At 42.6% G+C, this 13,559-nt stretch overlaps 1 protein-coding gene across 1 annotated transcript in view; it reads left to right on the plus strand.

Moving 5' to 3' along the window:
- FAM241B (family with sequence similarity 241 member B) overlaps nt 1-13,559 on the plus strand; it is a 136,370-nt gene that overhangs the window by 25,344 nt on the left and 97,467 nt on the right. Inside the window, exon 2 of the mRNA XM_069610699.1 lies at nt 7,552-7,670. The gene's annotated coding sequence lies outside the window, so the exon portion shown is untranslated. The remainder of the gene's footprint in view (nt 1-7,551; nt 7,671-13,559) is intronic.

Genomic DNA, 13,559 nt, shown 5'->3' on the forward strand with positions numbered 1-13,559 from the left:
AAAAAGGGATGCACCCATCCTTCACCACCTGATCAAAGATAGTGTATGGTGCATAGGTCCAACGCTCTGGGTGAAGTATGGAGTTTGACAAACCTTCTGGGCCCATAGATCGGAAGTTTTTACTCTTCTTGATAAGATGAAAAATATCCTTTAGTAAAAAGGGGATGCCAGTCTTGTGCGCTGTCAAAATGGAGTAGCTCAGTTATCCACTGACTAGAAGCAAAAGTGTACTGAAAATGGGTAATCCATGTTGCTTCAGAGATGGTATTAATTTGGAAAGCTGTCTGGGGAGTATCTACTTCTTTAATAAGCTTCCAAAAATCAGACTAGCTTTTCGATGCTAGAGTCTTCAGCATTTTTTCTGCGTCTCTTTGAGCAAGAGCAGCCCTATAGCCTTATCAACCAATTTTCAAACCTTAATTTCAATTATTCGATCAAGAAAAGCTCTGTAGCGCAGACAGGTTTACCAGGCTTTCTAATGGAAGCTGTACGAGATCTTTTCCTTAGTCTGATTTCTTTATTAGAATTGTGTTTGTGTTTAAATTGGGGTCTTGCAGTGTCGAAATCAACACAAAATTCACCCAAAATGGCTGCGTAATGAAACTTTGAATTCCTCTGAAAGGTTTTAGCTTGAGTTAGTGAGTTTAAGCAAGCATTAAAGTCCTCACCTGCCACAAAATCCTATTTCTTCCTAGGGGTACGTTCTAAGTTGGAGACACCGGTTCTGTTTACAATTTCTATTTTTGAGAAAGACAAATCCATTTGGAGAATTGAGTGATCACTCTGCGTTGATTGGATGATTTTTTGACTATCTAATTCAAGAACATATGAGATAGGAACATATAATCCAAAATAGCGCACTGCTTATTCTTTCCCCAGGTGTCCATCGTGGGTATGTCACTTGCTACACATCCGTTTAACATTTGCAGTCCATGTGATTCCATAAGGCATAATAAAGCTACACTTCGCTTCATTGAGGAAGACCTACCCGGACAAACTACTAAGTACTGGTTATTAACATCAAGACAGATGGCATTCAAATCTCCAGAAATCAAACGGGCATTCAAAGTAGAATTGTCCAGATGCTCATCTAGTAAATCTTCAATAGCGCCCAAGAATTCCTCCAAGTGTAAACTGGCAGGGTTCCAGTGTGCGTTTATAAGTAAAAATTAGCCTACACCAGGAAAGCACACAGGATCCCAACCTAATGTAACAGCTTGAATAAAGCGACAACCAGATTTCCAATCCATTTGTTCGAGACCTATATAGTTTTGGTGGCTATCAATAGACCAGAAGCCAGTCTTCCTTTAGCACCTTTAATTGCAGGGTTCAAAAGAACAAAGTAGCCATTAAGCAACAGGGAAGACAACAGCCACGTTTCCTGTAAGGCTAGACTATCATAATGCGAGGGATTGAAGCCCCCCACTTTAAAACAATGGGATAAACTGCACATATTCTAAGAGCCCACCAGTACATCCTGTGGAGCACCACCTGGTTTTCGTTAACGCTCATTCGCATCCAAGGCACCTGCCAGCCAGATCCAATTTCCCTCATGAGCTTTCTCTAATCTAGACAAATGACTCTTACGGACTTGTCTACAGTTTCTACCTGATCCAGAGCAAATAATTTGAATTTTGGGAAAGGATGGGAAACATTTGCCCCCACTCGTGGGTGCCTCGTGGGCGTCTGTCCAAAATCTTCAACTATCTACTCCTGTTAAGTCATAACCCATTGTCATAAAGGTGCAGCATTTTGTCTGAATGCATGTTGTTGGGGATAATTCTCATTTCTGTGCCAATTCCCTTCAACCTCAATTCCCTTCAACCTTAGATAACCCCAGCTCTTTTACTGGACTTTTTCATTTTAACAATGGAGTGAGTGAGACCTTCTTATCGCTCTCTCATGTGTTTTGACCTGATTTTGATTGTGTTTCCACAGTTTTTGCAGTCTGACTAACTCCATAGGCATCTACTTTTTGTATAGTGACACACAGCACCTTCGGTGCAATGTCGCAGAGAAATCCTTCACATAAGGTTTAACTACCTTTTCTTGTGTGAACTACCGTTCCGTTCCCAAGAATAGTAAAGTGAAATTGACTTTCTTTTCCTTCTCTCTTTGTAGGCCCAGCACACACCATCTTATGTGGAGTGCTGGGGGGCTACCTAGTAGCCCCTTTCCCTACATTCTCATGTAACCTTTTTCATGTCGCTCTCACTACTTTAGTTGGCTGGTGGCAGTGGTTTAATTTTCGTACCATTGTGCTTTTCTACTGCAGGCTGAATCCCCAGCTGCAGTACAGCACCAATGGGTGACTATTTTGTCAATATGTCCCGGTCGTCTTTTTTTTTTTTACATTTTCTGTTTGTGAGGTCTTTCTTGGGTTTTCCTCTATGCGTTGAGCCAGGTTTGAGCCCTTTGTTCGTTTTGCCTTTGGTGGGCCCTGAAGCCCGCCTCCGGCTCCAGTGTGTCTGGAAAGGCAGGATGTGAGGGAGTTTGAATAGCCCTGCTGCTGTGCTGAAACTCCTTTTTTGATTCGCCAGAGTAGCTCCGGAAGGGACAACGTCTTCCATTGGGTTAGTGGGACCAACTTACCTCAAGACTAACTCCACTGGACCATCTTCCCTGACTGGCAGTACCAGTACTTCTTCGCTGCTGTAAGAGCCGAGTGCTAGGGGTAGAGAAATCTGTAGTCGAGTGCAACGTCTGAAATCCAAAGTTCCAGGAGTCTCCTAAGGACCCTCCAGAAGCAGGACAACCAGAGCTCGAGTCCCCTCCCCAGAGTGCAGGAGCCAAGGAGTGAAGGAAGCCCAACTGCGGATCTTAGATCCGTGACGGAGCTGTTTACTAAGCGCTGAAACCACAAAAGGCAGCTGAACCAAAAAGAGCCTGTAGCTGCAGACAACCTCCCAACTACCTCCGGAGGAGCCTTCCAGACATCCTCTCTCTTGTCCCCAAGACTGGGGCTCAGGAACACAGGGTCTGCACCGCTGTAATAGGACAGAATCCAGCTGGACCACTCTCCTTGAAACCAGAGATACTGTTTAGACTTGGGGTACTTACCTCTTCGTCTTTTAGCTGTGCTTTTCCCATTTGGCAATTGCAGTGGGTTACTTTTAGAGTTGATTCCAACTCTCCATTCACAGGCTTAACAGCTTTTGACCCTACCAGTGATTTTTCTACAACCTCTCTAACTTTGTGCAAGACTTGATTCTAAGAAGTGCCTCAGCTCCATAGACTGTTTCTTTGACTTTGGCTGTCCTGGCTCCCTGCAGACTCTTCTAGCCCATTGACTTTGAGTTTGTCCCTCATAGGTGGTAACTTGTTTTAGACTGTTATTGCTGGGAAAGGCTTGTTTAGTTTTCATTGGAGGATTTAAGTGTCCTCACATATACTGAGAACCTGTTTAACATTTTCCTTCCTTAAACCTTTTCTTTCTGCAACCTCAGAATATGCAAAATATAACTAATGTGATATATAAATGCCATTACTGTCCTTGTGATTGAAGTCGCCTCAGGGTGTAGGAATTGTGTAAGAAGCATATGCAAAGATTATCCACTAACTAGTTTTGATTCTGGAAAGTTACATGAATTGCCATTTTAAAGAACGCTTATTTAGAAATTGATGTTAAATAATAATATATAACTGAAACCTTGAGTGTACGTCTTACTTGGTTACTTGTATTTTACAAATTTCATTGCTACAGCTCTCCAGTTCACATGTACCTCTCTTGAGATAGGGCTGGATGCTCAGTCACTCTACCAACTTGTGTAGTGCCAACCTATACCAAAAGGTGGGTTACCTAATACCAAGTTGATAAGTGTTGTGTAGTCTCACACAGTGTGACTGCTTCATTTCTAAGCTAACACATGTCACCAATGACTTCAGCTTGGGTGATATCCCTCGATTCAATGGCACGCAAAGCTGGGATAACATCAAACAGGGAAAGCACATAACTTCGATTTAAAGTCATCCAGTCTGCTGATAAAGACAGACTTTCTAATAACACACATCTGTAGGATTATCCGTCCTTGGTTACAGGGCTCAAGTGGGATTTTCCATGCAATGTTTTTACAAGTACATTATGACCCACCAACTTTGTGTGTGAACCTGTGAGCTCATCAAACCAGTTTTCAGAGGTTGACCTCCACTTTGGAGTCCAATGACAGGGACGGTCTGTACTATCTTTTATTTTACTGACTCGAAACCAGGCTCTGCTGGAGGGTCAAGTACTTAGCCTCAGCCTCCATATCCAAGTCAACATCCCAATAAAAGGTAGACCTATTCAGCAGGGTTGCCGACGTAGCTTCCTTTGCCGGGCTACACGGTTGAAGAATTAAATCTGTGTTTAGATTCCGGTTTGGGGTAGGAGACTGCCTTTTAACCCTTTCTCGATATTTTGTCAGGAGGCCTGGACTTATCGGCTCTTGGAGGCTGCATGGTTAAGCTGCTAAGACATTTTCTAGAATCACAAGTCCTCGCTCTACTAGATGCTTTTGTGTTTTTGCTTTTTTTTATTGATTTCCCCTTTTACCACCATGCCTTTCCTTTCTCCTTTGATAAAATATTGAAAAATGTTGGGCCTCCTGAGCAGTTACCTCTGTATTATCTGGTTGATCCACTACACAAGTAGGCAGTGAAGCGGTTGTTAAATCATCCTGTACTGAAACTGGGAGGCTTTCATGAGCGAGATGTTGCTGCAAAGGCACCAAAGTTATTGTCTCTTGTCTTTTGGTGATAAAATGGAGAGCCGTGATGCAGGCTGTGAACTGGACTCAACGAAAAAACAATATTTGGAGAAGCAGAAGCCCATGTGTGCGTTGGTGGACCCTTCTGCACCATGATATAACCCTCTGTGAACCACATTTTAGAGTTCATTGTATTTAGTAGCGAGCCGTGGTGTTTAACTGATGATTTTATAGACTCGAACAGCCTCACTGAAAAGCTTAATACACAGTTTAGTGCAGATATATTAGTGGCTCCAAGAGGCAGCTCTGGGGTTCCGGTGTTTGGGGTTGTCATGAAAACAATGAAGGAGACAAAATAGAGGCGGTAGATTGAGAAGAGTCAGATGCCCAAGGCAATCTGGGCAGGCGTTGCCTACAAAGAGCCCAAAAGTCGATGCATCAGTGTTGTTGGCTAAACGAGAGTAGCTGGCCGCGACAGCTGAGTTTATGATTTTAACAACAGCTATTTATTTATTTAAAATGTTTAGTCCATTGCGCCACAAGCCCGTTGGCCTTAGGTACGCAAACAACAAAAACGACAGACAAACAATCAATCCTAACCAATAATCTACAAGCAGAGTTCAAGGGAAAACCGGGCCCAAGGTCAGGGAGGCAGACCGGAGGAACAATACAATGCTATCAGGTGAAAGATTAAAGACATACACAGTTAAAGTTCAAGAAGGACTTGAAAACGTATCAGTCAGTCTTCTGCTGGGTGGCAGTGCGTTCCAGGCGCAGGGACCTTGAAAGTTAAAGCTGCTTCCACCTGCCGTCGCCAGCTTGAACCTTGGTTGGATTAATCTCAGATGTTGTTGTGATCTTAGTGAACGACTTGGGGCGTATGACTGAATACACGCCTTAAGATATTTCTGGGCAGCATTAACCACACATTTATGAGTTAATGTTAGAATTTTGTGGATGATACCATGTTTCACTATTAGCCAGTGTAGCGCCCTTCTAGCAATAGTAACATAAGAGTGTCTGCCAAGACCAGTAGTGGGCCACACTGCACCATTCTGGGTGACCTGAAGCGTCGCTATAGCAGAGACGGCACAACCAGCAAGCAAGCTGTTACAGTAATCCAGCCGAGTGTTCACACGAACTGCGGCTAGAGTCGCCAGGTTCTCTTGAGTGAGAAAGGGTTGTATGTTGTGTAACAGTTTGTTTATCAAGCCACAAGCAGATCTAACAGCAGCCGCATGTTGACGCATGGAGAGTTCAGCATCAAGAATCAGTCCACATTTTTTTGTACCACAATAGGCATGTCCATGATTATAAACTTAGCATACACTCCTGGCAGCGATCTCAACTTATGACTTGGGGCGACAATGAGAAGCTCTGTTTTGCTTGCGTTTAATACCAATGACTTTACAGCCATCCAAACTTGGATGGACCTGTAAATAGTACTCGGAGTTACTGAGTCTGCAGAGTAAGGAAGCATTTGGCACCTGTAAATGGATATGAACAGACTCTGAATTCATGAAAGAAGTAAACAGAGCTGTTGGCCGTACACAAAAGAACATCTCCTCATCAGCTATAATCCCTGCATGATCTCTGCAGTCATTACTGCACAAAGAAGTACATAATTTGAGGCAGGAGCAGATTTGCTGAAAAACGTGATTTTGACATTCGATGTTTTTAAACCGAGAGATCAGAGTGCCTTGGAGTAGGAAACAGTGGAGCAGCAAATGCCACACTTGCCAAAGTCGAGGCAGACTGCACGTTATGTTATGAAGATGAGTTGGTCATAATTCAAGACACCCTAGCTTCAAATGAAGTTGAAGGATAAGGGGCCTCCCCTGGATAATTGGGGATTCAGACAGAAGGGGCTGTGCAACCTATAAAATGATGCCATTACTTGACTGAAAAACTCTTGCAGGATAATAAAAGTACACAGGATAAACGCAGTAAACTCCATGCCAGTAGGCAATCAGGCAGTGAGGCAGCACTTTGCTCCCCCACTTTCGGCCTTCCTCCCTTCAAAATACTGCAGACTGGTAACCGTTGCTTATGTTCATTCCGTCAAGTGTCTAACTACGATGTGTGATCGGCTTCATGCACCACAATCTCTGCATTTCTCCTCTATATGCTACATGAGTTTCCAGTTCGCAGTCTCTATTGATGGAGATTGTTTAAGAAATGTGCTAAGAAGTGTTGATTATTCACTTTTTGGTTAAGAAATTGTGTGCTGTGTGCATTTGGGGAGCTGACACTTGTGCCAAGGGCCGAATGTCTTCTATGGTTCTATTGGTTACTATCAGACGTTATTTGCAAACACTGGAAAAGAGCAATTTAAGTACATTATTCTGTCGCGTTCACAGCAATATAGTTAAGGTTACATCACATGTTACACAGAAAATAGAAACATGAATTTTCTCCTGTATAACCTTTGATCCCATGGATGAATATTCAATGTTTTCTTGCAGCTGATCCTGACTTGTCCGATCAATCATGCAAAAGTCATAGCGTGCTTAAACCCGTGCAGTGTTTGAAGAAGTTCCATTTTGCTAGAAATGAGTTCTCAGTGGGGAAAATGTTTTGATATCTGCCACAGTGGTTCACTTTACTTTGAAGTTGTGCATGTTTTAAAGGTTTACAAAATTGCATCAGCCAAACGTGAGAAATTAACATGTCAATAAATTCACTTATTTTTTTTTTTTTTTTTACACACACGAGTTGTATTATGAAGTAAAAATGTATGCACGTTGCTTTAGATTGGAGGACAATCAAACTTTTTTTGTGCATATGTTTTTTTCTTGTAAAATGTGAGCTACAATCGTATGAATACATAGTCATCTACATGTACAAATCTCATGTTCACTTTCAGGACTGAAAGCTAGCAGTATTAAGTGGTTGCTGCCAAGAACTGAGCCCATGCTGCCTGATTCTGAGCAAAGTGTTCGAAAGTGAACATTGTTCCATTACCCGGTGACGCAGCCATTGTTGGTATGTGCATTTCAAATGTATAGTGTGAAATGCGAATATAGATACATATGATATATGAAAATACAACTGTGAAAACAAATGATTGTACCTTCATATTATATACTGCGTGTTTTTGTAATTTGTACCTTGGCACATATTAATACTAATTTACATTTGGGAGATCAAGAAAAATGGATAGCTATGTACCCAGTGTCTGACAGATTTGTGTAAAAACAATATACAAGCGCTATACAAACATACAACAGAAAAATGTTCCCACCCATGTAAAGTTTACTTTGCACTTGTGTGAACTTTGTACATATACAAGGGATACGCAACAGGCACTTTCATTATATTTCAGTTAGCTGTGCCACCTAACGGGTTACCCTGATTTGTTGGTCCCCCAGTTTGTATTTAAGTGTTATGTGATATATTAACATACAAGAGCAAAGTGGTCATAGTTTTGTGACATTCTGGTCCGTACTAAGAAATGCACATACCTTTTATGGTTGGACCATATCACTCCTTTAGTCTATCAGTTTTTGTAAAATGTAATGCAATGTAGTAAATGAACATACAGTGTAAGATAAGAAGGTACATAAATGTGTATGCACATTTGTAATTTGTACCTTGGGAACACACTGTATAACATTACCTCTGAGACATAGAGCCCCAAAGTCATCTATCTACATGTACACAGTTCAAGTTAACTTGCAGGACATACACCTCATTGTGTTAGGTGGTTGCTTCTGTGAACTGTGCCCACTCCGTCTGATTCAGAGCAAAGTGTTTGAGAGTGATCATTAACCGATTACCTAGTTGACAGTCATAGGTATTTAAGCAAATAGCTGGAAAGGCATCAACGGACTCCCCTACAAACAGAGGGACACCCAGAGACCGAATTAATGACAGAAAGCTATGTGAACAAAAGATTGAAAATGCCTTTAACAAGCATTGAGAAAGCCAATACTTTTGGCATTTATAGATGTTCATTGACAAATTGTTGTCGATTCTTATCTAGTTTCCTAAAGTGTAAACATTTTTTTTATTAAAATAAATTTCAGTTTATATGATACATTTTAACATTGTCACATAACTACATATTTTAATCAAATCTGAAAATACAACCAAATATAAATTACATTAATAAAAAATCATAGATTCATATTTTAATATTGAGTCAATTTGTATCTAAAAATGCTTACGTTTAGTTTTCAATGCTCTCTAACGTCCATTGAGACAGCGCCTCCAAACTGACTCTTCCTTTTACATTACTCCTTTATGTACAAATCGACCCAAGTATTGTATTGTAAGGTCATCTAAGAGCTCACACTCCAAAATGAAATGTTTCAATTTTCAAAAAACCCCACCTTGCCACAATTTCAACACAATTTAAATTTAGAATCAATGTTCTTCCTATGTCCTAAAAGTAGCAACGCCCATAAAAGGGTGGTGTTGGGCAACATGAATAATCTTCTCGGACATTTATCAGTGAAGCATGATAAATACAGCTGAAGTTGAAGTTTAGCTGTATTTTAGATGTGTGGAATTCATCAACAAATCCCATAGTCTTACCTTGTGTTTTAACTGTTTAATCAATACCTGTGCATCCAGAAACCCATCTCTACACCATTGTAACTTTTCAAAGAATTGTTTGTTGGTCTCAACAAAATCTCCTTTACAATTACTTATTTCCAAAGGTTTTCTTTAAGTCTTTATTTTAGAAATGTGCATACAAATCGACAATAACATTCACATAAACAGTGCCACACATAAAAACCATACTAACTTATCTCGTAAAAGCAGAATTACTATAATCTGCATACATGCATATAAAATACCCAATTAAAGCCCTTTTTAAAATCTGTTTCTTAATGATGGGACTTTGTGTCCATGTATCTTTCATGGCGGCTGCCCATAAAAGATATATAAAAGCAGCAGGGTATTATTTGAAATTACCCGTTCTCCAGACCAGAACCAAAGTATATTTCCTTATATTAGCATTTTGGACATAAAAATTACACATGAAATGATGATTTAGAAATAGTTAAACAAAACCGACAATCTGCATTTCCATTGAGATCTTTAAACCAATTGGCTGAGATCAATAGGAGTTATAACAAATTAAACCAAAGCCTTGTTACTGTAACGCTCACCTGATTCCCGCAGAGGCGCCGGTCTTGACTGGGTGAATGCCGTATCTTCAAAGGTGATGTGTAACACACGGTTGGCTCTTTGGGCTGGACCTCTGTGCACTGTATGTCTGACTCGAAGAGTAAGATGTCTGCAGATAGAAAATATGGGATTAATGAACTGGGGTTATTGGGTGCCTCTCTCCTCTTCCCTTTCTCTTCTCCTGTAGAACCCCAAAGGTTAACACCCTCACCTTAGGTAAGTGAACGCCGAGCTCTCCATCTGCCTCGGGGCAGGGTGCCGTAACCAGTTTCTTCACTGGATAAGGGTGCAGGCCTCTTGACCTCAGAGGACTGCTGTCCGTCGTTAACTGCACGACCGGTAAGTTCTGGGCACTTCAAATGTCTTAAAAGTCTTTTGTAATGATATCTCTTGTTTTGCAGGGTTCCGGCGATGGCGGATGGCGGGCTGATGAGAGTTGAGGATCGAACCCGCGTGAGGAATAGAAGCGCCTGGAAGCACGTAAGTAAGCGCTTGTAGCCTGCTTCACGATGCGCACTAACTGTCCCTTTTATCTTGCAGGTACAAGTTCGGAGCTTTAGAGAAGCTGAAGGGTGCTGGAATACCCACTGGATTCGGCATGGGAAGGAGTAATGGCACGTGAGTAATAAAGTTGCCCAATGTCTTTAAACGCACCTTCTTTTGTCTTTCAGATGCGGGATGCAGCGCCGAAGGCCTCCGGAGCGTGCGAAGAGCTGGTAAGCTTTTGTTTTTCAGATGCCGTAATGCAGCGCGAGGCGTTGGTGACAGCCGATGGACCAGGTAAGAGATGCGCTGCCACTGAAGACCGTAGTGCTAACCTGTTCTTTCTTTGTCTTTACAGGTGCTGCTGAAGACTGGATTCCAGGATGGTAAGCCTTTGTTCCCTTAGGCCCAGGATCAGAAGCAGAAGACACGATGAGCGTTCTGCTGCAGAGAATGCAGAATAACGCAAAGCAAGATTCATCCATCGGGTGTGGTTTAAATAGCCTCCTGTAGTGCTTAGGTATCTCCTTCCACAGCCACGCCTAGGTAAGAAAAGAGTTCCTGCTTTCCAGAAGAGTTCCAGTGTTCTAAACCTAGGGAGTGGCTCCTGCCCCACCCAACAGGAAAAGTAGTCCCAAACAGAAGAGGATCAGGGGTTCAACTGGCAGGTAAGTAAGCAGCATGGTCTGCTGCAGGTAAGTCCACCCAAGCATTATGAGCCCGGCGCTTCCAGCGCTGGGACTGGGCATCTTTATGAGCCTGGTGCCACTGGCGCCAGGACAGGGTCCAAAAGGTCCCAATTGGGACTGGCTGGCACTCGGAACCGGGGTTATGGGTCTGCTTCCAAGGGAGTCGGGCAAGTCCTGATCTTTTGGAAGCAGAGATCATGACAGCACCCCCCCTCAAGGCCCCTCCCAAACCGGGCTTCTCCGGGGGTTTGGGCTTGTTAGGAAATGTTCGATGAAATCTTTTGATTAGACGAGGCGCGTGGACATATTCTGCAGGTTCCCAGGATCTTTCTTGGGGACCGTAGCCTTTCCAGTCAATCAGGTAAAATAGTTTAGATTTGGAGATCTTGGAATCCAGGATGCTTTTGACTTCAAACTCGAGTTCTCCATCAACTAGAATAGGTTTTGGAGATGTAGTTAGTCGGGTTTGAGGTTGCACAGGTTTTAATAGAGAGACGTGGAAGACCGGATGTATCTTCATGTGAGGGGGCAAGTCCAACTTGACCGCTACTGGATTTACTATGGTAGTGATGGAATAGGGACCAAGGTATCTTGGGTTGAATGTGCGTGGTCCTTTTAGAGGTAGATATTTGGTGGATAACCAGACTTGATCTCCTACTTGATATTGGGGGGCTTCCTTCCGATGTTGGTCTGCTCCTTTCTTGTATTGTTCTTTAGCCCTTTGAAGGTAAGAAACGGCTTCCTTAAAGGCTTGGGTGATTGTAGAATGCAGGTGGTCTACTGCTGGTGTTCCAAGATCTTGGAGTGGATCCAACTCCGAGGTTCGAGGGTGACTACCGTATAAAAGAAAAAACGGGGTCTTCCCAGTTCCCGAGTGGACAGAGTTATTGTAGGCATATTCGGCTATCCAAAGGATATCTTTCCAAGTTTTTTCAGTTTGTTGTAGCATGCAGCGCAAATACTGTTCCAGAGTTTGATTGGTCCTCTCGGTTTGTCCGTCGGTTTGAGGGTGGTGGCTGGTCGAAAATCTCACATCAATTTGAGCCGACCGACAGCAACTTCGCCAAAAATGAGAAATAAATTGACTACCTCGATCCGAAATTAGAACTGAAGGAAAACCGTGCAGTCGGACGATGTTTTCGAGAAATTCTCGGGCCAGAGTTGCTGCTGTTGGTAAGCCTTTGAGTGGAATGAAATGCGCCATCTTGGAGAATAGGTCCACGATTACTAGGATCGTATTGTATCCGGAGCATGGAGGTAGATCGGTGATGAAGTCCATAGAAAGCGTATGCCAAGGGCGAGGCGGGATGTCAATAGGGCGTAAGAGGCCGGCTGGTTTTTCCTTTTGACTCTTGTTTTGGGCGCATACTCCACAGGACATTATAAAGTCTCTGATATCTTTTTTCCAAGACGGCCACCAGAAGTAGCGCTTGATCTTTTCCGAGGTCTTGGTCATACCGGGATGTCCTTCCATTAAAGAATCGTGATAACAAGAGATTACCTTTTTCTGTAAATCTGTGCTGGGCAGGTATAACCGTTCTTGGAAATATAATAGGTTGTCCCTCACAGTAAAGTCCTTTCCCTGCAGATGCCAATTCTGTATGTCTGCTGGAGTTACCAGTAGCCTGGCTTTATCCTTAACTTCCTCTATGGATTGTGTGGCGATTACACCTAGAATTCTTTGTTCGGGAATGATAGGTACAGGTTTAGGATTGATCAAATGTTCTTCCACTCCCATCCGAGAAAGGGCATCAGCTTTACCGTTTTTTGTACCAGGTCGATAGGTAATTATGAAGTCAAACTCGGCAAAGAATAGTGCCCAACGGAGTTGCCTAGAGGATTGAGCTTTTGCGGTTTTCAAATATTGCAGGTTTCGGTGATCTGTAATCACAGTAACGGTGTGTCGGGCCCCCAGAAGATAATGCCGCCAAGCCTTAAAGGCGGACTTGATAGCTAGAAGTTCCTTATCAGTAATAGTGTAATTGATTTCAGGAGGCGAGAATTTGCGGGACCAAAATGCCACGGGATGCAACTGATTGGTTACTGGGTCCTTTTGTGATAGAACTGCCCCCATGGCAAGGCTCGAAGCATCAGTTTCAACGATGTAGGGGAGTTCTGGGCGAGGATGTTTTAAGATCGGTGCAGAGATAAATCTAGTCTTCAAATTCTGGAAAGCTTGTTCCGCCTCGGTAGACCATTCAAAACGTTTGTTTTTCTTTAACAAGGCGGTGATGGGCTGGACTATTCGAGAGAATTCGGGGATAAACCTGCGGTAAAAGTTAGCGAAGCCTAACATGCTTTGAACACCTTTTACGGAGGATGGCGATGGCCATTTGAGAATTGCATCGACCTTCTTTGAATCCATACGCACTCCGCTAGGTGATAATATGAATCCCAAGAATTCAACTTCAGTCACGTTGAAAACACATTTTTCCAATTTAGCGAAAAGTTTGTGTTGACGCAATCTCTCGAGGACCATTTTCACGTGTTTCCGATGTTCAGTTTCCGATGAAGAATAAACGAGGATGTCGTCAATGTAAACAACAACACACACATCTATGAG

The sequence above is a fragment of the Ambystoma mexicanum genome, chromosome 8, assembly GCF_040938575.1.
Source record: "Ambystoma mexicanum isolate Mex_15411 chromosome 8, UKY_AmexF1_1, whole genome shotgun sequence".
NCBI classification, from domain to species: Eukaryota; Metazoa; Chordata; class Amphibia; order Caudata; family Ambystomatidae; genus Ambystoma; species Ambystoma mexicanum.